At 35.5% G+C, this 15,332-nt stretch overlaps 1 pseudogene; it reads left to right on the forward strand.

The window, feature by feature from the left end:
* The first annotated feature begins 2,056 nt into the window (after nt 1-2,056).
* LOC122293715 lies at nt 2,057-4,251 on the forward strand (annotated as a pseudogene).
* The last annotated feature ends 11,081 nt before the right edge of the window (nt 4,252-15,332 follow it).

Raw genomic sequence — 15,332 nt, forward strand, 5'->3', positions numbered from 1 at the left:
AGTTTTAGGTTGTGCTTGTAATTTACGGTTTTATCTATAGGCAACTTTTGTGAAGTCTGAAACTTTTGTCACTTTTCCAATGGTTTGTAAAGTCAAAAATATTTATTTATTTATTTATTTTATTATGTTTTTGTCTTTCCCAAAAGCCATACATTATTATTGGTTTTACACAAATGAGAAATACTTTTTGCAGTCGGCAGATGCAGTCGGGGTGCAGTCGGCTGTAAAAAAAATTAATACGGGACCTACATGAAAAAAAAATTATTTTTATAATTTTTTATAATTCATGTAGGTCTCCTTGAATATAAAAAAAAATTTTTATAATTTTTTTTTATTCATTCCGTACAGCCGACTGCACGCCGACTGCATGTGGCGACTGTATGTAGCAAAACTGTTACACAAATGTCCTTAAAGCCTTGTATTGGAAAGCTTTCGTAAATCCTCCTCAAGGAACTTTTTGAGTATTTATGTTTTTAACTTTAAATGTCCATTTCGGGCTTTATGTTATAAAACTGATCATTTACATAGGTTGTTTTCCCTTTGTGGGTTGAGATTAGGTTTTGATTGCGACGTGTGTTTTAAAATTAGTTTGGGTTGAATTAGATTTTTAGGAACTATTCTAGTGATTTTTATATGGATGTTGATGATTTTAGAAAATGATGATATTTTAGAATTAAGAGAATTTTAAGATTATGAGGAATTAAATTAAGTATTTCCAATGTGTTATTACAATGTAACTGTTAAATTAGAGATTTATTCAGGTTACATATTTTTTTTATGGGTAACGATTAATTTTCCTTCACACTGTTATGAGTAAATTTTGAAAAGCTAAAAAGTCCAGGTAAGCGGAGTTTCTATACTAGAATTTATATAAAAAAAAATGAACTGAGGTTAATTTTGAAAAAATATGTATGTTTTGTTATGAAAATAATTTTGAAACACCTTAATTATTTGTTCTACATTATCATGAAATTTTGTGTAAGAATAAAGTATTTTCTGGCATCATTGGTGTATACATGAGCTATTCTGGCATTTTGTTTTTGAATTATGCAAAATAAAGTGAATATGAAATTTTGTACATAAATTATATTTTTGTGATACGATTCTGTTATGTTCTGAAGATGTTTTGTACTCTGATATGATATGATATAATTTTTGAAAACCTTTGGCATGATATTCTGTTTCTGTTTCTGTTCCATTCTAATCTTACCACGGGTGTAAAACTGTGACCTCTGTTCAAGTTGGTACCAATTTTTTTTTTGTTTCCGGTGCACCCACTTTGGAAGCAAAATGGTTTTCTGCATGATCTTTTCTGGGTGTACACTCGAAGTTGCAAGAATAATAAGGGGAAGATTCACATTCTTTCTGTTTGGTTGGCCACTAGGGGTTGCACAACTCTACCACGGGGTTTAAATGTGGAATTCTGTTATGATATGATGTTTCAATTATGTTATACTAAAGGAAGTTTGAATAAGAATATTTTTTAAAAATTTTGCTATGATATTTTTGATAACATTTCTAATTCTACATTCTGAAAGTAGAATTATTTTTGTTTTGCATTCTAAACTCTGTAAATGCTCATGTTTATACACTATTATATGTTTTTTACTTAATGAGTTGTGGAGAACTCACTCTTTATCTCCACAACATTTTTCAGATGATTTTGAAATAGTTCAGCTAAGGATCAGGATTATGGAGCATGAGTGAAATGATTATTTAAGCTTAGTGGATTACTCATAGAAGATTTTTGAGAATTGTCAGTTTTTATTAAGAGATTTTGTAGTATTCTAATGACTTTATATTTTGGAGTCTATAAATATCTTGATGAAATGTAAGTTTTAAGTTACAGGAAGTAACTTTTCGATCCCTACGAGACTAGGGCGTTACAATTATTGTAACGCTTGGTGACAATTCACCACCACCAAGCTATTTCTCATTAATAAAATATGTTACTTATATATTAAAAAAAGAAAAAAAAATAGAAATAGCCTGGTGATAATTTAGAGAGAGAGAGAGAGAGAGAGAGAGAGAGAGCTATCTATGACTGTAAAAGACTATGGGGTTATTAAATCAACTTAATATACTTTATTACATCCTGTTAGAGATTGAATAGTGAAAGGGTTATAAACAATCTTTCTTACATTATGCACGCAGAAAAGAACTAATCAAAAGCATGGTAAGAAAAAACCCCGAGCACCGGCCAAGTGTAAGCATCCCTTCTAAATTCAGCTTCGAGTCAAAAATATTTAACTAGCATTAATCATTGTAACAATTTGGATTATTTTCTTCTTCAGGCATATGAGATTCTGAAGCACCCATATTTGTTTATGTCGATCAATACCGTCCATCATTCACTCCAACAGAATGTTCCCCAGAGAAGTCTATTTCTGTCACTCGTAATTCTCGGAGAATCATGGCTGAAAGCCAAAACAGTACTAGTTCTAGGTGTGACATAGATACTATGCTTTCATGTGGAAAAAACACTCGAGCTATGGTCTCAAGTAGTAAAGGTGATACTGATTTGGCTTCTAGTGATGGTGAAGATGGCACTGAGAAGATCCTAATTAGTGCAGAAGAAAATCTGCTCAACTTGTGCATGGTCAAAATGAATGAGAGAAAAGTGATGGAACCTGTTCATCATGAACGTATATCCAGTAACGAATTGAGGAAACCAAAAAGCATTAAAAATATAATGATGGCTTTAAAAGAAGTGAAAGTTAGAGCAAATAGTACTTCTCCAATGAGGGTCAATCGAAGAAAGGCTGCTGGTGCACTGCCCTAAAGAAACAATACAGAAGCATTGCCTAAACTGCCCAAACATAGTGCTATTGCTTCTTGTTTTAAGTCTAACGCAGATACACCTACTGTTGCACAAGCAAAAGTATCGTTTGATTTAGGGATCACATCCTTTAAAGCACCAGGTACCACTGTGAATCATATTATATATCATAGTTTCATTAAGTTTATTGAACCGATCACTGATATATCTTGATCTTCTTCTGCAGTTGCCTGTAATCGAATCCTCGCCTAAAACTAAACCCAGACATGATGTGACTACTCCATCTGGTCCTGTAAAACTGGCCGTCGAAGATGGACCTCCTGCTAAGCCAAGGCAAAGAACCCCTCCTAATGTGGTCAGACGATCATCTATTCAAGGACGGATGAAGCAGGTGGGGCTTGATGATCCAAATGCAGTAAGCAGTAACGTCAAGTTTGGTGCAAGTGAGATGCCCCAAGAAGTTGACAGGACTCCTCTTCAAGTACCTAACAGTTGCCTAACACATGTTTCTAGGCAGGTCATCCAGCCTCAGAAGGCTCAAGACAGAGTTTCAAAAGGAATGCAAATAGATATATAGTAGCAATTCTGTCTTAACTTCAGTGTCAGTTCAAGGATTTGAGCTTTGTGATGATGCTGCAACTTCTTTTATAGACATGAGAGGACAGATACTTCCTGATGATGAGTGCATCACTCATACTGACCGGACAGAATCTTATACACCCAACAGCTCATCTGCTCTCCAGTGTCATTTCGAGATATGGCTGGGGAAAACCATGAACATGATAGTAAACCTGTGATGTGCTCAGTCCGAACCTCAAGGGAGATACTTGATCTTCAAAATACCATCCAGAAAGTGAGTTCAAGTGTGTTTCAAGAACTTCCAGCCATGAGTTCTGAAGAAATCTTTGTTTATAGAGATGATACCTCTTTAAGCAGGCCAAGCAGTAGGCCTGACACAATGATCCAATCGAACTTTAAATCTGCATCCAGTGGATGACAAGTTCACTGTAAGGGAACGTCTATCATCGGTTGCATATGCTACCACTTCCATTGCATCTCCCGTTTTATCTAGCCAAAAGAATTTGCAGCCTGATACTACCACTCCCATTTCATCTCTCATCTTGCCAAATCCAACAGTTGAAAAACCAGGTGCCACCCATCTCTCCCAAACATTTGATGACATCATACATGTTATTCGGCATACTAGTTTCCGTGTTGTAACTGAACAGCCAGTTTTGGAAACCGTAGAGATCGGGGTGCAGAATTTGGACGTTGGTAAGCTGATAAACGTAGTGAGGGACGAAATGGAGATGAGAAACATGACTGCTCCTGCAAATCTTAAATCATCAAGTGGCTCTGAAACCTTGAGTTTAAAATCAAGTGTTTCTAATCAACCCGGTCTCAAGGAAGAGGATGCAAAAGAGCTTGGCCCTGTTCTAAAACGTGCAACCTTGGAGCCAACAAAGAATTGATAAACCTCGTGTTCTGTATTCAAAAGTTGTACTTCCATTAACATGTTATTTATATCATATCTGTTAAAAGGTTGGGGGGATATATTTGGTGAAATGAAATTAGAAAGTCCATTGACTTGGCTCTTATTAACTAAGAAACAAGGTAAGTTTTTTCAGTACATCTCAATTACTTACACTTCATATTGATAGGCAATCATGGGAGCCTCACAAATTCATGACCCTGTAACTAGATTTCAGGAAATTCTCTCTCGTTCGGTCTATTTTTTTTTTTAGCAATATTGCCTCTTTCGTTCCTCATTACTTTTTGGTTGTTACACCAAATTCTTGTCATATCTACAGCATGAAATATCCAAATTAAACTCTAAAGTCCAGACGGTTGTATGGTGTGTACAGATATTATTGCCTTTTCGATCTTTCTTTTTTTATTTATTTGTTTATTTAGGCAGGTCAATTTTTGTTTTTCTCGTGCTTGTATAGTAGCAGACCAATGAGATGTAGCCCTTTAGAGTTTAAACCATTAAAGGCAGAAATTCTGTTCTTGTTTTGAGTTCTGTCTACACTTACTCGCTGAGGAAATTTCCCCACGCAGTCACAGGAACCTCCTGAGTTTTTTCTCTGCAAAGCGGATTGAATGCAGACATTTGATGATCGCAGATTCGCATTTACACGTCAAACTCACCCACCTTTCTTTTCACCACCTTATTTTAAGAGCCTCAAACTCACCCGCCTTTCTTCTCCTCATCACTACCATCATATCCCAAATCAGAACTATGCTTAAATTTCAAGCACAGAGACTTAGCTATCTAGATAGCTCTCAACCAGCCTACGATATGCAGTTTCCCTACACCTCTTCGACTGCCAACTCCATTTCTAGCGCCGCCTCCCTACCCCCACATCCGTACCATCGCTCCGGCCACCCTACATCATCGCCCACCGACGGCGTAGCCAAGTGTTCTGCTGTTCGCCGCCTGATATTGGTCTTGGTTTCGATGTTGATCATATTCAGCTGTATCATCTCGATAGCATGGCTTATCCTAAAACCCAAAACTCCCCTTTTCAAAGTTGATTCCCTCAACGTCTCCAATTTTGTTCTCTGAATCATAACAGATCATAAGGGGAAGGTTGGCCATCGTAATCCTCATGACTAATCCCAACAAGAAAATAAACTTGTACTTTGACAATTTCAATGCATCTGTGGTTTACCGGAAAACCCCTCGTTCTATGACTTCGATTAAACCTCTCTCTTTGGAGAAGATGGAACAAACAAGCTTAACTGCCGAGCTAAAACCCAATTCGCATCGCTGTCTGAAGAGAGAGGACTTGAAGGACCTGGGCGGGAAGTTAAGGCGTGGGTGGGTTGACTTTGACGTGAACATGGGGGTTTCCACAACGTTTAGAGCTGGAAATTGGCTTAGCATGAAAAGATCAATGGCTGTTAATTGCAAGAACCTCAAGGTTATCTTCTTATCTTCTTCTAAATCAACTGGAATGCTCGAAGATCAAATCATAGTAAATTGCGTGGTTGTTTACTCCTCATACTAGCTTTGGGCCCGGGAGCTGTTTCCTTAAAGTTTTTTTGGTGCTGGTTTTCTTTTTTTTGCATTTTTGAGTTCGAGTCATTGCCTGTTTAATTTTAGGAAGAGTAAAACTATATATACTTGTGAAATATATAAATATTATGCAGTCATTTTAAAAAAAAATAAAATTTATTATTAAATCTAATATTTATTTATTTTTTTAAATAATTATGCAATATTTTTACCTTTACAACTTTAACGGACTTTTGCCTATCTCTAGTATAAAATGTTGCTTATTTTCTAAGCATAAAAAAATATTTGTTGTTGAATCTTTTCATTCTTTGATCTTTTTTTTTTTTTTTTTTGTCATATTTGTCTCTCAATATGATGGTTCTTTTTTTATTTTCTTTTTTTTTTTTTCTTTTTTTTTTTTTTTTGTTAATGCATGTCATTTCGTTTTTTTTGTTTTTTTTTTTATTCTTTTCCTTTAGCAGGTACAAGGATGATGAATAGATGAACTCTTCTCTATATATATATGTGAAAAAGTTTTACAAGTATGGAGAGATTTTATAAAAATAAATGGACAAACTTTTATAATTTTAAATAGTACGTTAGATCTACTTTAAAATAAAAATAATTTTATATTCTAACATATCATATTAAAAATAATAAAAAATGAATATTATTTTGATGTATGGAATATGAATGTATACGATATACATGTACATTGCTTTATATGGACTTTAGAGCCTTAAACGGATCAAAAGTACTGAAAGAAGACAAATTAATTTTTTATTTTAAATTGCTCAATATATGTAAAAATAGTTTGTTATTGTTGAAGACATGATCAACAACCAATTAGGATAATTCATAAATCACTAATTGAGTCTAGCAACTGATGTGGGAAACTTGAAAGCCCGTAATCTCATATGTTGGAAAATTTAATGGCTATTAGTTGGAAAATTTTAAAATAAAAACAATGATGTATATCCAATTTTTTTACAATTAGTTTATAATTTCAAGGATAATCATACAAATTTGAATATTTAAATAAAAAATAATAATTATATTTAAAAGTCTTTACATTATGAGTAATATTAATATTATATACAGTCGTAGAATGCGCAAGTACCGTGCAGTCGTTTTGAAAAAGAGTAGAGTTTACTGTTAAAAAATTAATTTCTTTTTATGTAGATCTCCTATTTATTCAATTTTGAAAGTGATTGCACAATGCTTGTGCAGTCACGATTGTAACTATTATTTCTTTTATATTACACCCTATTCACGTGATTTAATTTAATTTAAAAAATAAATTTTAGAATTTAAATCTTATAAAACAAATCATTATATTTACAAGACTTCAAATGGAGGGTAAACAATACCCTTTGTATGTTCACTAAAAGTTTTATGCTTTTTTTTACATCAAATCTTAAATTTAAGGGTAATGTTGTCATTGAAAAGAGCTTATGAATCCCTAACGAAGCCATTAGAAATCATTGGAATTATTCATTTTTATATATTTATTGCTTATCAGTTTAAATTGACTGAATCAAGATTAAATGTTTAAAATAACTTATTATTCAATTTCCTTTGTAAATATTGGATTAAGTGATGCTATTGGGGTCTAATGTGGATACTTAAAAAGTTCATTGGAAGATGGATTTATGAAAAATTAACTAGTTTATATTATAATTATAATGAAATTTAAAACGGATAATTTTATTTATTTATAGTTGTAAAATCTTATTGTTGTTTAGGTGACCAAAAACCCAATTTTGAAGAATTTGTTCCAGAGTGAAGTAAATAGAGAAATCAAGCTTGTTCAAATGAAAAAAAAAAAAAAAAATACTCAAGAAAAAATTATATTTATATATACCCGTTCTCCATTCCGCTTTTAGTTCACTATGTAACATGTGGCGGCACATTTATTATCATTGAAAGATAATAGAAATTTTTATATTATATATATTCATATATAATGATGTGATAAAACCCATGTTACTTTTATTCGGCATCTATATATATATATATATTGAGAGAGAGAGAGAGAGAGAGAGAGAGAGAGAGAGAGAGAGAGAGAGAGAGAGAGAGAGGTTGTGGACATGTTACTTTTATTTGGCATCTACTACGTTTTGAATATCATTGGCTGGTGAGACACACATGACCATTTAATTACCGAAAAGCTATATATAGATCAAGCATATTCAAATCGTGGACACCTAGCCTATAGATCATTGTCTATTTCAACTAAAAATGTGAGACTTGAGTCATGCCATCTACAATAGATGGGCTCGACAAGGACATCAAGAATTTAAATACACTACAAGAAATAAGGGATTTTACCACGAATTTGTTATCCCATGACAACCAGTGGTGGGCAATATGGACTTTATGGCACAAAAAGTCACCAACGCATAAAGTTTTCCCAAATGTCACCAGATTGCGTGTGGCGAGCCATAAGCTGTGGGTATTCGTGGCCTTCAACGACGACATTGGTGTCATGTTAAAAGCTTTGGGAATTGGCAATTAAGTCTTTTGCCTCTTCCACAATGTAAACAATATTGCTTCGTTGCCCATTTACTCCCCGACCCCCAACCTGCAAAATCCCCAACATCCTTCGAATACTCTCATCTGGGTGCATCAACGCCGGTGGTTTGCTTGCGTCGGCCCCCTTCGACGTACGTCCAGTCGCTGCCGACAGTTGCCGCCCTGTTCCTCTCTTCTACCGCCAGTTGACGCCACGCACGACTAGCGCGGCGTGTTCTCTTCAGGGAATCGTTATTAACTCTCCCTCTTCGCCTGGTAAATCGTTATTAATTCTCTGTGGATTAAAAATCTCTGGTTCATGAGTCCGGTTTCTTCTTCACAGTTTTGGAGCTATATTATGTTTAGCCATAACATCACATAATTAGGTATAAGGTTTAATGCCAAATCCAAATTTTAATTTCCTTTCTTTAGGTAGATCTATGCACATGCTAGAAACCTTTCATTTCCTTACAACAATTGCTGCTAATTAATTAGGTAAATTACGTGGTGGCACCTTGGTTATGCAGGAGAATGTAAACCTGCTGCCAATGGCTTTCTTGAGCTCTTCACCCTACGGTGTTATTTTATATTCCTGAATTCCGTGTGTAAGAGCAGTTTTATGGAATTAATTATCAAATTCCATAAAACTGAAGTGAAACATGGGAAATATGTTTGATTTTTCCCACTGTTGAGACTGATGCAGCTCCTTGGGGATCAATTAACCACTAATTGTCTTCCCTTAGTTCTGTTAGATGTTGATGGAAATTAACTTACCTGTTTATATTTGTTGTATTAACATGAAGTATGAAGCACAAACATACACACACACATATGGGAATATATATATATATATATGTAAGGATTAATACAACACGGACTACTGGCACGAAAAGCCTCCGTAATGCCTTAACTCAGATATATTCCACTGCATGGGAGGCATGAAATCGATCACTTGTAATCAGTTCACTGAGATCTGAATGTAGAACTCGAATCCATCCTGTTTTTCGGAAAAAATTTTACTCTGGTCTAACACACTTATTCAGTGGGGGTTTTAAATATGGGATTCCTTCTTACATATATTGGCTTATCTGTACGGCGCAGGTGAGTGAGTAAGCCAGCAAGAAAACAGGGTAGTTGTTGTTACTCAAAGTGCTCAGTCTCTTATAATTGTCCTGCCCTGTTTTCACCCAGCTGTGTAATTAATTAAAATAGTTTGTTACCACCGTCAATCGTAGATAACTTTGTACCCCTGACTTGAAAAAATTTCTGGCATCAATGACGTAGTACTAATTACCCACAGTATCCCATAGTCCAAGGTTAACTGTGGTTCCAGCAACCACCACATTAGCACTAAGTAGTTGTCGAATACCCACGAGACACATAAAGGATTAGGATTGAGAAGTAGAAAACATCATCTATACTTATATTTATATATATGATAACAATGTTTAATTTCAGACTTTCTTGTAGTTGCTGGATGTGTAAATTATAATAGTATCAAGTAATTAATTAACATAACACTAATATATTGCTGAATGTATTGCCCTGTATAAGTTATGGGCATGCATGTCTTTCCAACAGCTCGATGACCAACTGGGTCACACTTGATGTTGTTTGCCATCCTCATAAGAAAAGCCCCTCTTGACACTCTTTTAATGAAAAGGAAGCTTCCTTTTCATTAAAATCCCAGCAGAGCTTCCTGACCGATGCTGGGCTTTACTTCCATTTCTCAGCTCAAACCCTATATATGATGATATATCTTTCCCTCTCTCTCTCTCTCTCTCTCTCTCTCTCTCTCGAGCCAAAATACAACTACATAACAGATTTTCAATGTGGTGATTAAAGAAATGGTTGCAGCAAGTTATGTATTCCTGACTTTGAGGTTGAGTTCCAATTTAATTAGTATAGAAAAGGATGGGTGAATGGTGTGATAATTTCTCAATATGGGAATCTAGCCTAGAACCTTAATATCAGCAGTTCCTGTTTCAAAAAAATGAGGAACTGCTAATGGGTTTCTGTTCCTTTATAGGGAAGGCCTACATGACCTACAAGTAGCGGAAGGCCCAACTATCAATGGGGTGTATTGGTTGTTAGTTGGTTAAGTATTGTTGGCTGTCAGAGATAGATTAAACTATACGAATACTAAGAAAAAATAACAGTCATAGTAACTCTACTCTCCAAAACTCTATGAGTTCGAGTAACCATCACTGTCTCTAGAATTGAGATCAACCTCCTCATAGGTTTTTTCCACAAGCATGTTCTAAATTCTAAATAGTTGGTACATTTCGAATGCATCGGGAATTCATGCTCTGGTCCCATTTGAGTTTAATCATCTATTTAACTCATCAGGATCTCGCCATGGAGAGGCTGTAGGCTGGCTGTCTTAGTAAATATCATATGCCTCACAGGATCCTATACATATCTATGCATGTTTCTGACTCAACCATGAATGTCCCATGTGAGGCAGCAGGATTATGGGTATTTTGCAACAAAAATCCTGAATTGTGATAAAAAAAAATCCTTATATTTGCATGTAAATACAGTTTACGCTAAAATAATCTGGGAACATGTGAGCATCAGGTGTGTGTAGTGCATGTATATTGTAGATATGTTAAAATATCTACAATATCATTATCTGAGTTGGATATACAATGGTCTTTCCTCAGTATTTGGTTGTATAAATTGATGTGCTTAGTTTGTCGAAGTTCACTACATCCTGTTTTAATTACACCAGTACTACTGGATTAATTTACTGTATAAAACTGGGTGTTCTTGCGTTTTGGGTTTAATACTGCCTCCACTATAGTTCAGCACAATATGAAACTTTGGTTTGCATTCTGAAAGTCTCCGTTGTAGCTTGTCTTTCATTTTTATTCGAAATGACATGTAAAAATTCTGCTGGAAGTATGAACTGTCGATATGGTATCCTCAGGTTGGCTTACCCTTTTTTCTTTGCTATAACCACCTCACTGTTAAGCACGAGTTGTATGAAATGGTTTTTTGCTACACATACAAGTGTTGGTTAGGAAATTATGTTTGGCTAAACCAGTTTAAAATGACATAACTATGTTAATTTCGTAAATACTTGCTAATTTTGTTCTATATTGTCTATCTAAGTTGCTTATATTTGAGTGTTTCTAACGTACTGGTTTTATTATAATGTCTAATTCATTCACATTTGTCTAGTGTGTATTCACTGTCTATTTATTATACTATTCTCAATCATTCGTAAGAGGCCTCGATCTAGGTATAGACATGAAACTGAAGTTGATATTAATATTGTTCATATTATTGGTCGATGAACTACGGTTGTGTTCAGTTATCTTTAATTCTCAAACTTTCATCTGACAGCAAGCATTCTAAACTAGTATAAACATTGTTTGGTTAGTTGCTCTCTGTTGTTCTATAGCAACTCGGGTTAGGCAACATGATTGGTCCATGAATAAAAGTGATAACTACAGTTTTGCCTGCTTAATAGTCAGTTACATAACGTCACTTTATGTCACGGAACATTCCTGTTGGACCATGTTGTCATATCTAGAAAATCTCTAGCAACCAATGAGGAATATTCTGGCAGATTTATTATAAGTTTTCCTCATCACAATATTTTGCCATTTCCTTCAAGTTTTGCTCTCTAATTGATAGCATCTGAATAGGCTGAATTAGGGATGTATTTGGTAACTCATTCGATTGATTTTGATTCTACTTCAGATTTGTTATTAAGCTAAAATGATTACAACTGATTGTTGCTATTTTCCCGTGTCTTGTATATAGTTTTATGGTTTTTCCATCCATTATCCACTCATATATTCTTCCCCTGTCATTTCTTTCTGCCATTTTTTGGCTTCACAGGGTGTTGTTGTGAAGTGTCCGCTCTATTGGTTCAACACAAAGGTTAGTATCTTTGTGTGGAAACCCTTGCTTCAAGTTACCTTAATATGCTTGATGGGTTATTTTTGCCATATAATGTACTTTTTTTCTTTCGGAATATATATATTTTCTATTGGTTTAATGCATAAACAAACCCTATAACATTTATCATCCCATATGTTGTTATTTATATTGTTATCAGAAATTCATGTGGAGTGTGTATAAACTTTCCATTGGAAATGATCATGTTTATTATATGTTGGTTAGTGTCATATCTTGACCGATTGGATATAGCATTGGCCATCACGGTATATGCATGTAGGTAAATTTACTTACCTACACACCATGTCATGAAACTTTTCTTAGCTTTGCAATATAATGGTCATGTTATTTGTCAATGACATATGGTTGTCATTGACTCTACTGGGTGTCAGAGCACATTGCATGCATAGCATGTACTTCACATGTTTGCATTACGCTTCAAGCACCATAGAATTACACATTTTATATTATTCTCTCCATTATAAAATAGATTCTGCTCTGAAATCAGAAAGGTTGGCCATCTTTCAACTAGATTTTTTTTGATGCAAGATTTTTTCAGGGAACAATAACATCCCTTTAGATGCCATCCTAAAGCAGGCTTCCCATTCTAGGGCTTCAATATGGCAAACAATGGGAATAGAGTTGTTTGCAAATATTCAGGATCTGTAGAATCCAGAAAGGAATTTAAATGTTAGGATAGTTCCCCTTCATTGATATTAGAGTTTCTAGATTTTATGTTATTCTCCCAAATTTACTTTTATATGTCTTTCCATGCATATTGGACTGCTGACTTCAATGGAGCTATTTTGAAGTCATATAGTACATTGGATTCCATAAACCCTCTTGAAAGCCCCAAATGTTTCTACAAATCCACACCCCATTGCAAGCATGAATATAAGGCTACATTATGATACAGCCCCAAATTAGTGTCTTCTGGGGGTTATATTGGACAGTTATGTCAACTGTCCAATAGGTATATAACGTTTTAAAATTTATTACGTTGCCAAATAAGGTCTTTCTTGGGGCTGATTTTCCTCAAATTGAAAACATACATCTAAGTTGAAAGCTCTTTTCCAGCTGGCATTAATGTATAGTTTGTGAGGTTTAAATGCAATATTTTCTTGAACGTAAGCAAGCAGAGCCATATAATTAATTATAACTTTTCGTAGGTAGGAATGTTGTATTCCTTGACAACATTCTTTCTTCTTCATTATAGTAAGGATCAATTTATAATATGCACAATTCACTTTATTGTTATTTATACTCGGATCTAGAGAGTAGGGCATATCATCCATAAAACTAAATTGGTGGTGTCCAATAGGATTGAGCCCATTTACTAGTCGGGTATCCTGACACCGCCTTTAGTAACAACCGTAGTTCATGTCATCCAATGTTCACCCATAAATCCGAGTAACCCCCTTCAATATCATGTATAAAGCAGTTATAAATCCATACGAAGTGACCTCGATCTTACCACTCCAATGAAACTTTGAGTTTACCTTCGCATGCTGGTTGGGGCTTTCCTTCAACTAGTTTCGTGATAATGGATATACTTGCTTTCTTTAACCTTCATATTCAAACCAGAATTTTCTCATATCCTTGTTAACTCATACCATTCCTTGTCACACATACAGATGGATAAGGCTTGGATGCATATTGAAGATAGATTGCGTTCTAACAAATATGCTGAAGGCGTCAAACATTTCATAGAGCTGGCAAAGGCCCATGCACCGGGTAGAGACTGCATTAGGTGTCCATGTAGGAGATGTCGAAATCAAACTTTCCATCCCATTTCATTGGTTCAGGATCACTTGTTCATCGTAGGTATTGATACATCTTATTCTGCATGGATTTTCCACGGCGAGGAGGAAACAGAAAATGAGGTAGAATTTTCGGATGAAGAAGTTCTTGATGATGGTAACTACAATGACTACATTGATGATGTAGATGAGATGTTAGATGACATCCGTGTAGGATCCTTTATGGATAATTCTGGTAGAACAGAATTTCATGTAGACGACGGGCCTTCACGACACACCGCTGAGTCTCCGATACTGGGTAATTTCGACAAGTTGCTGGAAAATGCACGAAAGCCACTTTATCCAAACTGCACCAACTTTTCAAAACTATCATTCATAGTCAAGTTGCTTCACATAAAGACAGTTGGGGGTTGGACTGTGAAGTCTTTTGACATGGTTATTAAGCTGTTGCAAGCAGCATTTCCTCAAGCACTGTTCCCCGCCTCATACCACAATGCTCGCCACTTACAGCAGGGTTTGGGATTTAGTTACACAAAGATCCATGTATGCCCAAATGATTGTGCATTGTTTTGGAAAGATCATGCTGATAAAGACGAGTGCCCTAAATGTAATGCATCTAGGTGGGCCGTAAGTACAACAAACCAACGGAGGATACCCCGAAAAGTCCTCCGATATTTCCCTTTGAAGCCGCGGTTGCAAAGGCTGTTTATGTCTAAAAAGACTGCCCAATCCATGAGATGTCATGTAGAAGAGCGTGCTGACGACCCCAACTTCATGAGACATCCAGCTGATTCTACTGTATGGAAAGATTTTGATAACAAACATCCTTGGTTTGCTCAAGATCCTCGTAATGTCAGACTTGGTCTAGCGAGTGATGGGTTCAACCCATTTAATAATATGAGCAAACCGTACAGCATTTGGCCTGTGCTACTTGTGCCGTACAACTTGCCACCTTGGTTATGCATGAAAGATCCATACGTGATGATGTCATTATTGATCCCTGGACCAAAGGCACCGGGAAATGATATTGATCTGTTCTTGCGTCCCCTAATAGATGAGTTAACAGAATTATGGGTAGAGGGAATTCATACATATGATGCATACAAACGAGAATCTTTTCAATTGAGGGTTGCGTTACTCTGGACCATAAATGACTTTCCTGCATACGCAAATCTTTCCGGTTGGAGCACGAAGGGTAAGTTGGCATGCCCTACATGTAACTTTGAAACAGATTCTTTGTGGCTTGTGCATGGCCGAAAACATTGTTACATGGGTCATCGTCGGTGGTTGGTGCTAGATCATAGTTGGAGAAGGAAAAAGGCAGCTTTTAATGGTAAGGACGAACACCGTCTCAAACCAAAAATTG

The sequence above is a fragment of the Carya illinoinensis genome, chromosome 14 (assembly GCF_018687715.1).
Source record: "Carya illinoinensis cultivar Pawnee chromosome 14, C.illinoinensisPawnee_v1, whole genome shotgun sequence".
Classification (NCBI taxonomy): domain Eukaryota; kingdom Viridiplantae; phylum Streptophyta; class Magnoliopsida; order Fagales; family Juglandaceae; genus Carya; species Carya illinoinensis.